This window comes from Mus musculus, chromosome 5 (genome assembly GCF_000001635.26).
Source record: "Mus musculus strain C57BL/6J chromosome 5, GRCm38.p6 C57BL/6J".
Classification (NCBI taxonomy): Eukaryota; Metazoa; Chordata; class Mammalia; order Rodentia; family Muridae; genus Mus; species Mus musculus.
The window spans coordinates 75,560,025-75,571,032 of record NC_000071.6 but is presented as its reverse complement, the minus strand read 5'-3'; the positions used below and the strand labels follow the sequence as shown (position 1 = coordinate 75,571,032).

General features: G+C 45.3%; 1 non-coding gene across 1 annotated transcript; it reads left to right on the top strand.

Annotated features, from left to right (window-relative positions):
* The first annotated feature begins 9,882 nt into the window (after positions 1–9,882).
* On the top strand, positions 9,883–9,987 carry Gm24502. The gene has a single exon (XR_003956055.1). It is a non-coding gene; the product is annotated as a U6 spliceosomal RNA (small nuclear RNA).
* Positions 9,988–11,008: the final 1,021 nt, after the last annotated feature.

The following is an 11,008-nucleotide window of genomic DNA, read 5'->3' as shown; positions in this document are numbered from 1 at the left end:
AGATAAATAATGCTGCACAGAAAGATCAAAAGACATTTGAACCCAGCATGGTGGCACACATCTTTAATCCCAGACCACAGAAGGCAGAGGCAGACCAATCTGTGAGTTCGAGTCCAGCCTGGTCTACATAGGAATTATAGGCCAGCCAAGGCTACATAGCAAGAAACTTTTGTTGTTATTGCATTGTTGTTGTTAACTATAGTCTCACACAACCAAAATTTCTAAGTTGACTTCACTATGCAGCTGAGGATGGCTTTGAACTCCTGATCCTTCTGCCTCTGCCTCACAAGTGCTGGCGCTACAGGCGATGTGCCACGGCCAGCTTTTTGCTTTTAATCGTTTGGATTCTAAAAGTAAGGACATTTATTGTAGATGATTTAGGAAATACCAACAATCAAAAGGAACAAAATGAAAATCAATCAAGTTGTCAACATCAAATAGCTCATTTTAATGTCCCTCCCAACCCCCCATCTTTTCTCTGAACATGGGTGAGGTTTTTCTCTTTGTATGATTTAAGATTGTACTACATTAGTTTATTTTTAACCCATGTTTTTTGTAAGTAATATGAATGTTGCTCCACATCACTTAGGACTCTGTTCTATGGCTGTACCATAATTCTGAGCACTTTAAATATCTCTGAATGTTTTAAATAGATTTTACTTTATGCCTATGGGTGCTTTGCCTGTTTCTATGTCTGTGCAATGCTTGTGTGCATAGCGCACCTGGAGGTGGGCGGGGGGGGGGCGGGCAGGGGTGGGGGGAATCCTCTGAAACTAGAGTTACAGACTGTTGGGAACTGCTAGCGGCTCTGGAAGAGCAGCTGATCTATGCTCTCCTTAGTGAGCTATCTCTACAGTCCTCGTTCGTGCATTTCTTTTTCAGTGTTTTTAGCCACCATGAAATACTTGCTCATGAACATCCTGGTGAGGATTGCTTGCCTCTGAGTATTTATCTAGGTTAGTTCCTAGAAGTGAAGTGAAGAAGTTACGTTTCCAGAAACTTTGGGAGAATCCCCTTGTAGTCACCTGATGATACCAGGGAAACTGGGATCTCTTCTAACGGTTCTTAGTTTCCGTTGATAAAAGAATTTAAGAGCAGGCTCAAAGGGAAGCTTTTAGACACTATTATTAGAGTTTAAAAGAACCCCCGACCCCACTCCTCTTGCTCCACACAACCACCCACCCCCAGCCCTGAGAGAGACCAGCGGTAAATCTCGGCAGCTGTAAAAATGAAAAGCAGAAGAAAAAAGTCAACGTGGAGAGATCAGCACATGGCCGCAGGGTAGGGAGTGGGTCTTGAGAGAGCATGAAGCCCAAAGTGCTGGGGAAAGCATTCTTAGGACAGAGGTAGAAATAAGAAAAAGAAAACGTGGTGCTTTTCTGGCCTACTTATGAAGTCACATATCAGTGATCCTCTACAGACTGAGTCAGAGAATCCTGGGAAGGAAAAGTCCATTACTTTACTAAAGGATAATTAGTCTGCCTATCTCTGTAGCATGGCTTAAGGCAAACGCATCTTCCTAGGGGCGGTCCCACCTTCCTGTGTGCTGGCCCCTTAGCTCGATCATTAACCCTGCTCAACGGAGAAGCCAGAGAGGGTTTTTTGTTTGTTTGTTTGTTTGTTTGTTTTGGTCTTCCAGACCGGAAGTGTTCCTAACGGACCTTTAATGCTGCCGCGCCACTTACAGCGCCAGTGTAAGCCCATTCAACTTTGTTGTTAAGTAGTCCTTGCTTTATCAACGGTCATCTGAAAATCTTCTATCCGTGAAGTTAAGGACGTGCATATATGACGCACACTGAGACACCAGGCTCACAAGGGCACCTCATGGCTTGTGAGACCAGTCTCGTCTGCGGCTTCCATTCGGTGTCTCTTCGGTGTGCCAGATGTACTGTATGAGGTCCGTAGAAAACGAAGCCCAAGGAAACTTGGAGGCTGAAGCCCTCATGGAACTCCCAGTGAAAGAAGAGAACCACGTGGGCGTGGCAAGGACCACATTGATAGTGTTTTCTAAAAGTTACTCACTGCGTGATGAAGCCCAAGGAGCACCTAAATCATACACGCGGCGACCCCAAGAGGCGTCCTCAGAGAGGTGGCCATTAGATTCTGCAGGACCAAGAAGATGACAAGGGGAAAGAGAGGAAGGAGACTGACTGGGCAAACGACGAGAAGTACCTACCCCCAACCCCCCTCAGAGAGCTTGAGACAAGAAACTGGCTTTCAGAATGTGAAGAACAAGAGCGACAGCTAATGGACTCTAAAGTAGCCAGATGGGGTAAGATCTTGAAAACAGTGAGGAAGGATGAGTTAAAAGATGAGGAAGCTCGGTAGGAAGAGCAGGGTGGGAAGAGTCACGCATCTAGCCAAACACGAAGGCCTGGAGCTCCACACTAGAGCAGTCACAGAGAGGCCGTTGCAGCCTGGATCTGGCTGAGCTTAGTCCATTGCAAGTGTGTGACAAGGAACGCAGAGGGCAGATGTGGTCTCCTAAGGGAGTTGCCCACATGGAAAGGACCGGCATGGTAAATGAAAATTACAGGAAGCCATTGTTTCGGACCAGATCTGACAGACAAGACTAAAAAAATCAATATAGAGCCACTGGAGCTAAAATCCGACATTACCAGACTGAAGCTAGGCTGTGTGGTGACCCTTCTCCAAAAAAGCTTGGAGTGACTGCAGTCTGGTTTCCCTTACCGGTTGTGTCAGCCAGACGCAGATAACACATAAGAGAGTCCCCTCTGCTCCGATCACACAAAGATAACCTGAAGCAACCTACTGTTCACCAGGTTTTCTCCTGGACTGACTTCCTGTCCTTACCTTGCAAGGACAGTAACATAGATATGACAAGCCTGGTTCTTATTTTTAACTTTCTTTAGTCTTTTTCTGTCTATAAAACAAACCTCTTTGTCTTAGCTCTTTGGGACACTTTTTTGATTTTATGGACTTCTGTGTTGCCCCCGTTCTGGCATCAAAAAGAGAGCCAATCAAAATCTATATATCTTCACAGAAACCCAGCCACAAATAAGAAATAAAAAATAAGGCTAGCAAGATGCCTTAGTGGGCGAAGCATTTCTGCACCACCCTGGCAAGCAGACTTCAATCCCCAGACCCCACATCAAAAAGCTGGAAAAAGTGAGAGCATCTGCAATCCCAGGACTCCTAAAGTGAGAAGAAAGCTGGAGGCAGGAGAATGCCTGTGGACCAGATATCCTGGAAGATGAACCTCAGCAAAAACAGAGACCTCGCCTCAAAGATGCAGAGAGAACTGACTTCCTAAAGTTGTCCTCTGACCTCCCCGTGTGCTTTATGGCTTATGCATGCCTGTATATTCTCTCTCCCTCTCCCTCTCCCTCTCCCTCTCCCTCTCCCTCTCCCTCTCCCTCTCCCTCTCCCTCTCCCTCTCCCTCTCCCTCTCCCTCTCCCTCTCCCTCTCCCTCTCCCTCTCCCTCTCCCTCTCCCTCTCTCCCCCTCTGTCCTTTCATCATACACTCGCACACATACATCATACACCCTCCCACATGCAAACATACTAAAATAAAAATAACTCTGAAAAATAAAACATTGTAATTCTATCCTTTAACAAGGAAGAAAAGGAGACTGCGACAAGTAGCCCTGTAAGCAGGAGAGGGTCAGAAAGACAAAGGAGCTGTAGGTACCAGAAGGTGACCCCCGGGGAACATAGGGTGTCAACTGTATTGTACCCCTTAGAGAGGTCAAACAAGACAAAAACAGAAAACTTGACAGTCCCTGACATTATTTCTAAACTTATCTTATGCATTAACTCATTTAAACTTCCGAGGTAGGTTCTCTTGTTCACCTCATGTTGCAGAAGAGGAAAACCAAGGCATGAGGTAACCTAACAACTTGCAGAAATTTGAGACAGAATTGGACCGCTGGAGAGACCAACTTCATAGCCTTGTGCTCTATTACTCTAATCCTGGGCAAACAGGCTGGTGTGGCGGGGTAGGGGAGTTGGGGGGGGGGCTGTTAACAACTTCTGAGTCTCTTGCCTCAACTTCTCGGTGCTCATTTAGTGGGTATGAGCAGTGGTACCTAGTTTTATGCCCTGCTGAGTGGGATCAACCCCCCAAGACTTCATGCATGCTAGACAATTACTCTACTACCCTTGTAACATCCCAGCCCAATGTGAAGGTTTGGGGTGAATATACATGCCTGCCCTCACATGCCATACTGAGCTTGTGGAGACAGAATTTTTACCACAAGGGATTGTGCTCTAGGGCAAAACTAAAAAGGGAAGCCCAAGAATCTAGCACAAGCAAGGCCCTAACTTCCATCTTTAGCGTTAACTCCCACCAGACATCTAATATCAGAAAGCTTGTCTCTGGAAAATAGAGTCACACACACACACACACACACACACACACACTGTCATGATAATGTGCAGTTGATTATTCCTGAGAGCTGCCTATATTTGTTTCTTACTATTTACTTATTTGTTTTTGAGATGAGGCCTTACTGTGTGACCCTGGCTGACCTAGAACTCCCTCTGAAGACAACATTGACCTTGAACTCACACAGGTCTGCCTGCCTCTGCCTCCCTAGTGCTGAGATTAAAGGGACCCAGCACTGAATCCCACATACTGCTCAGAAAGTTGTTTATTTGTTTCTTTCTTTAAAAAGCTAGACCTGGTAGAGTGGGCCTAGGATTCCAGCTACTTAGGCAGCTGAGACAGGATGACCACAAAATTAAGGCCAGTCTGTCTTATAGTCTGAACAATTTAGTAAAATGCTGTCTTAATTTTTGTTTGTTTGGTTGGTTTTTTAGTTTTTGTTTTTTTGAGACAGGGTTTCTCTGTATAGCTAGCCCTGGCTGTCCTGGAACTCACTTTGTAGACCAGGCTGGCCTCAAACTCAGAAATCTACCTGCCTCTGCCTCCCAAGTGCTGGGATTAAAGGCGTGTGCCACCACTGCCTGACTTAAATATTTCTTTAAGGTGAAAACAAGGCTGGGGACTTGTAGCGGTAGAGCTTCTTGCCTGCCATGAGTGGTGGCCTGGATTTGATCCCTTGCACTGGAAGAAAGTAAATAACAGTAGGGTCTCTTATCTAAACCTATATTTCCTCCTGCAAAGAGGAGAGACATTCACAGCTCATAAATCCCCTCAGAACACTGTTGGGATGCCTCGTCAGTCATACATTTTTCTTTGGCTTACGTGACAATTATCTGTAACCTTGTCATAGTCTCTCCACTAAACAATAATTCTTTGAGGAAACTGCATTGGGATTCAACCGTGGCTCTCAGGAGAAGGCTTGCTCAAACCAAACCTGGGCACCTGATAGGCACCCCCTATTTGCAAAACTGAATTATTGACAATATATCTCAGTGCATTTTCTTTTGAATTTTAAAATTTTCATCAGGGTTTGCTTTGTTCCCAGGAAATCAAATGTTGTTACCGTTGTTATTATTGTGATAAATGTATGTGATCGAAATCTATGTTAATTGCACCATAAACATCATGACCACCTCATCATTTTTTATTTTCCTTCTTATCCAATAAAGAAGTCATGCTACTTCTACAGGAGTTAGAAACACTTTATGTCTACAAATCTGGCGTGGTTGAGTGAATACAAGAAGTAAATATGTATTTAACTAAGAGTCCTGATCAACCAGGTCTTGGGATTGGTGGGAGCCAGGGAGACACAGTTGTCTGCAGACTTTGAGCAGTTCTTAAAGCTTGCAAGTAAACAGATCCCACTAGGGTCTATCTTTTATTTATTCTTAATAGGTAGACACTATTTCTACCAAGGTAAAGATTGTATGCTGTGGCATAGACCATTCCCAGATGCAGACGCCCAGACACTCACCTCGTGGCTTGCCCCCAGGCTTCCAGAGGTTAAAGTGACCGGGGATGGGGCTATATATGGCTCTGGGGTAGAGAGGCAAGAGAGTGGAGGTAAGTGGGGGAAAGATGAGTAAGCTCCGTGCTCTTTAAAACCAGGCCTAATGTTCTGCATTGGGTATGCAGAATTTATCACCCATCCCAGGACATTTCTGGTGTCATTCCCACTGTCCTGAGTAACAGATGCCTCTGCTGCTACCAGTTGCTATAAGGGCTGTTTATCTATTCTCTGATAGCTCGAAACAGGATCTTACTAGTCATCTTGAATTTACTTTGCAGCCCAGGCTGGTTGATAACTCAAGATCCCCCTGCCTCAGCCTCCAGTATTGGCATTACAGGCAGATACAACCTAGAGTTCCCTGTCAATCATTGGCTCTCTTCTGAGAATTGAGCACCCCTGTGGGAATTAAAAACAACTGAGAACTGGCCAGTGCTTCTGACCTCTGCCTCCAAGAGGCAGCAGGGGAGGGGAAGTATCCCTCCAGGCACTTCCCACAGAGACACCAATAGGATTAACCCAGGAAAAGCAATTTCAGAACCTGAGGGAGAGAGGGCTCAGCAGCCAAAGGCATTTGCCCCCAAAACCTGGCAGCCAGGAATTTGATCTTTTGAACTTGTATAAAGGTGAGAAGAGAAAACCAACTCCATAAAGTTGTCCTCTGGCCTCCACATGCCTTCCCTGGCACACTAGGTATCATTCACAAACACACATGCACACAATTTTAAAACTTTGATAAAGGCAATTCCATCTCAGTCAGGAGAGTGCTTGACCATCGATGTCTGTGTAAAACACTCGGTTTGACGCCCATCGTGGCATAAACTTGGCAGGGATCACAGGCCTGCAGGCACGGTCTGGCATTCCTAAGCATGATATAAAGAAAGGGAGAATCAGAAGTTCAAGTCCTTCTCTGCTAACAAGTTCAAGGCCATCAGTGGATACACGAAACCCTGTCCGAAAGAAAAAGGAAAGAAAAATCAATTGCTGGCAAAGTACAATGTACAATGTCTGTAATCTCTGCCCATAAGCATCACTGGGGAAATCAGGGCTCCCGCTTGGGTTCTTAGTCTCGTTAATCAAATAATTTAAAGATGGATTCAAGTGGAAGGACAAGGACAATCTTATTTGAGCTTAGAAGAAAACAAAACAAAGCAAACAGACAAATAAACAAAACCACCCCAGGGTAAGCAAGCTGTAATCTCAGCGGTCACCCAGAAGAGGACAATGGAGAGGAGACACTAGGCAGGCTAGGAAGTCAGTCACACAACAGAAAAGCATCCACAGCTTAGGGAGAGGGGCAGTGGAGAAAGAGTGAGACCCAAAGCGTTAGGGAAGCACATTCAGAAAAGAGAGAGAAAGAAGGAAGGCTTCCCTTCATGGGCATTTACTGCTACTATGTCAGCAGAATTGTGGAATGTTCAAAGCCAGCCTGGGACACATAGCAAACACCAGAGCAGCCTGAACTTCATAGAAACAGAAAGACAACAAGAAAGCAATCCCTAGTCCAAACAATCATCACTATAATAATAACATATATAATGCTTGTGTGGTATTCTTTGTGATGTAATCACCAGAGAGGATTGCCCTCTATCACACTCACCTGCAGGACTTATTAACAGGTCATACGGCACCACGTCGGCATATAGCCCTGCTGATGTTTCCTGATTAATTATGAAGTTCCGTGTTCGGATCCAACCACATGTACTATGAGAGGTCTCCTTCAAAAACCTCTAACAGGCAGCTCTGTTATTAGCCCCATGGTCAATTTCCCCCTCCCCGAGGTGAGGGAGACATTCACTTACCCGTGGTCACGTGGTTAGGAAGTGGCAGAGCGGGCTTGGGACCTGACAGCCTAAATAACCTCTCTGTGGGCTGCCCAGTTCTGCCTCATGGTGCACTATGGCTTTATCCAGCATACGCTGGATCCAGCTTCATAGGTAACTGTTTAGAATCAAAGGCAGACTCCTTCAGAGCATCAAGTCTGTATCCTCCACAGTGCCATAGTCACTTACTACAAAACAACTATTTTTTTAAAACTCTGTGGCAAATGAAACAATTTAAACCTTGGAAGCATATTTGATGATTTGTGTCTGTGAACAGACACCATGACCAAGGCAAGCCTTATAAGGATGGCATTTAATTGGAGCTGGCTTCCAGGCTCAGAGGTCCAGTCCATTATCATCAAGGTGAGAGGATGGCAGCATCCAGGCAGGCATGGTGCAGAAGTTGCTGAGAGTTCTACAATCTTCATCTGAAGGCTGCTAGCAGAATACTCGATTCCAGACAACTAGGAGTAGGGTCTTAAAGGCAACACCCATGGTGACACAGCTATTCTAATAAGGCCACACCTGCTCCAACAAGGCCACACCTCCAAACAGCGTCACTCCCTGAGCCAAGCATATACAAACCATCACAATTTGTAAGCAAAGTTGTCTTTTTAATTTGTTTGTATCGAGACAGGGGATCGTTATGTTGCTGTAGCTATCCTGGGATATATAGAATAGACTTCCTATATAGAATAAGCTGGCCTCAAACTCACAGAGATCCACCTCCCTTACCTCCCATTGCTGAGGTTAGAGGTGTGGGATACCTCAGCCCCAGCTCTTTTTAAAATTTATTTATTTATTTATTTATTTATTTATTTATTTATTTGGGGCTTTAGATTATTTTATTTTATGTGTATGAGTGTTCTTTGTCTATGCACTGCCTGTGTTCCCAATGCCTGTGGAAGTCAGGATAGGATGTCAGGGCCCCTGGAATTGAAGTTACACATAGCTATGAGCCCACACTCCATGTATATACTGGGAATCAGTCTGCTTCCAGAGCAGCAAGTGCTCTTAATCCCTGAGCCACCCCTCCCGCCTCCAAAACTGTTATATTCATTTATTTATTTATTTTTATTTTAGTGTGTTGCATTATGGACAGAATCAGCATATGAGAGAAAGGGTTGATGTTGGCTCACAGTTTGGAGGTTCAGTTCATCATAGCTAGGAAGTCAAGGCAGAAGGACCTGAGGAGGTTGACCACGCTGCATCGGCAGTCAACAAGCAAAGAGATAGAGAGGCTGGTGTTTGGTTTACCTTCTCTGTTTTACTCAGACCAGGGCCCCGGACCACATCAGTTAAATCTCCCTGGAAACATCCTCATATACCTGCCTAGGGATTTGTCTCCTAGGTGATTTTTTTTAATCCCGTTCAATTTAAAACCAAGCTTAGCTATCCTGGTGTGATAATAACCTGGTACTGACATTAAAATCAGAGACCTTCCAGGGCTTCTCTGTTTGGTTTGGTTTTTTGAGATAAGGTTTCTCTGTGGCCTAGCTGTCCTGGAACTCCACCTGTACGTAGATCAGGCTGCCCTCGAACTCAAGGAGGTCTGTCTGCTTCTGCCTCCGGAGTACTTGGATCGAAGGTGTGTGCCACCACATCGAGCCCATGACAAAGTGTTGCCAGAGAATCACTAAAATTTCTCTAGGGAGATGGGAGAAGGAGGTGGAGGATGTGAGGAACATGGATGGAATGAGACTGGCCAAGTGGTTGTTGAAGTTGTGTGAGAGGCCGGGGGTGGAGGGGACACTATACCACTGTGTGTGTTTACCTTTACCAAAATAAATGGCTTTGGGTTTTGGTGGTGGTGGTGGTGGTGGTGGTGGTGGTGGTGGGTTTTGACCAAATGGAGAAAGCCATGGGCACAACCAGATGTGGGCAGCTGAATCTATGCTTGGCATTCACTCAAGGCTCCTTGGATGCTCTGAGCCCGGAGTCATCCTGCCTAAAACTGAGAAGTTTGCCCTTGACACTTTCAGAGATAACAGCCAGCTCTAAGAGCTTATTAGTCTTTGTCTAGGGGAAAATAGTTAAAGGGGAGAAGTGTTGACCAACTGTGTACTGGCCAGCTCTGTCTTAAAAGGTGTTTTGGACTTATTCATACAAAAAAGAAGAAAGGAAGGGAGGAAGGAAGGAAGGAAGGAAGGAAGGAAGGAAGGAAGGAAGGAAGGAAGGAAGGAAGGAAGGAAGGAAAATGACTATGCTTTCTTCAGCAGCATATATACTACAATTGGAATAATTCAAAGAAAATTAGCCTGGTCCCTGAGCAAGCATGGTATGCAAATTTATCATGTTCCATATTTTAAAAGTATCTCTCTCCTGTCTGTACTTAGTGGCCTTGGAAATAGATCACATAGACCAGTCATTAAAATAAAGCAAGCCTTTGTCTGCCTAGAAAAAGAAAAGAAACGATTATGGTAGAGTTAACATAGAGCAGTAATTAATTGCTCATCCACGTTCGTGACACCCACATCGGCTGCGTTGTGTGCTCCCTCCTCATCCACTGTTAGCCTTGCCTGGTCTTTCGTCTAAATGCTCTAATATACTGCCCTTTCAGCTTGGACATGTACACATTGTAGCAGAGGGTTCACGTATGAGGAGAATGTATTTCTTGTCTTCTGAGCTCCTGGGTAACCTCACATTCTAAAATCTTCCCATTTTCCTGCAGATTTTAATTTTCTTTACAGCTGAATAATCCCCCATTTTGTCTATGGACCACATTTTCATTACCTGTTCACCTGTTGATAGACATCGAGGTTGACTCCATTTTCCTGTTGCCATCAATAGAGCACCACTAAACATGGATGTGCAAAGATCTCTGTGGGCAGATATGGAGTTCTCTGATTTATGCCCAGGAGCAAAAGACTGGGTTCATATGGTAGGGAGTTTTCCCTCCCTCCCTCCCTCCCTCCCTCCCTCCCTCCCTCCCTCCCTCCCTCCCTCCCTCCCTTCCCTCCCTCCCTCCCTCATCCTACCTCCATCTGTCCCTCCCTCCCCCTTCCTTCTTTCCCTCCCCCTCCCTCCCTCTTTCCTTTTCTCCCTTCCTTCTGTGTGTGTTGAATAACTCCATAAAAATGGAAATGAGAATAAACCTAGAAAACCCCAGGAAAGCCCCATGGCTTCAGAATGGCCATTCTACTTCCACAGGCGCTCACCAAGAGGCACAGAGCTTGGGATGGAGTGTGTTTGAGCAGCTACCTTGGTCTAGCTGCATGGTGGTTTTACTTGTGAGCTTGTTATAGGAAAGTGGTTTTTTAAAAACAAAGAAGAGCCATGGAAACCACACTTCCTTCCATCCATCCTTCTTCGTGCCTGGACCACTGGCT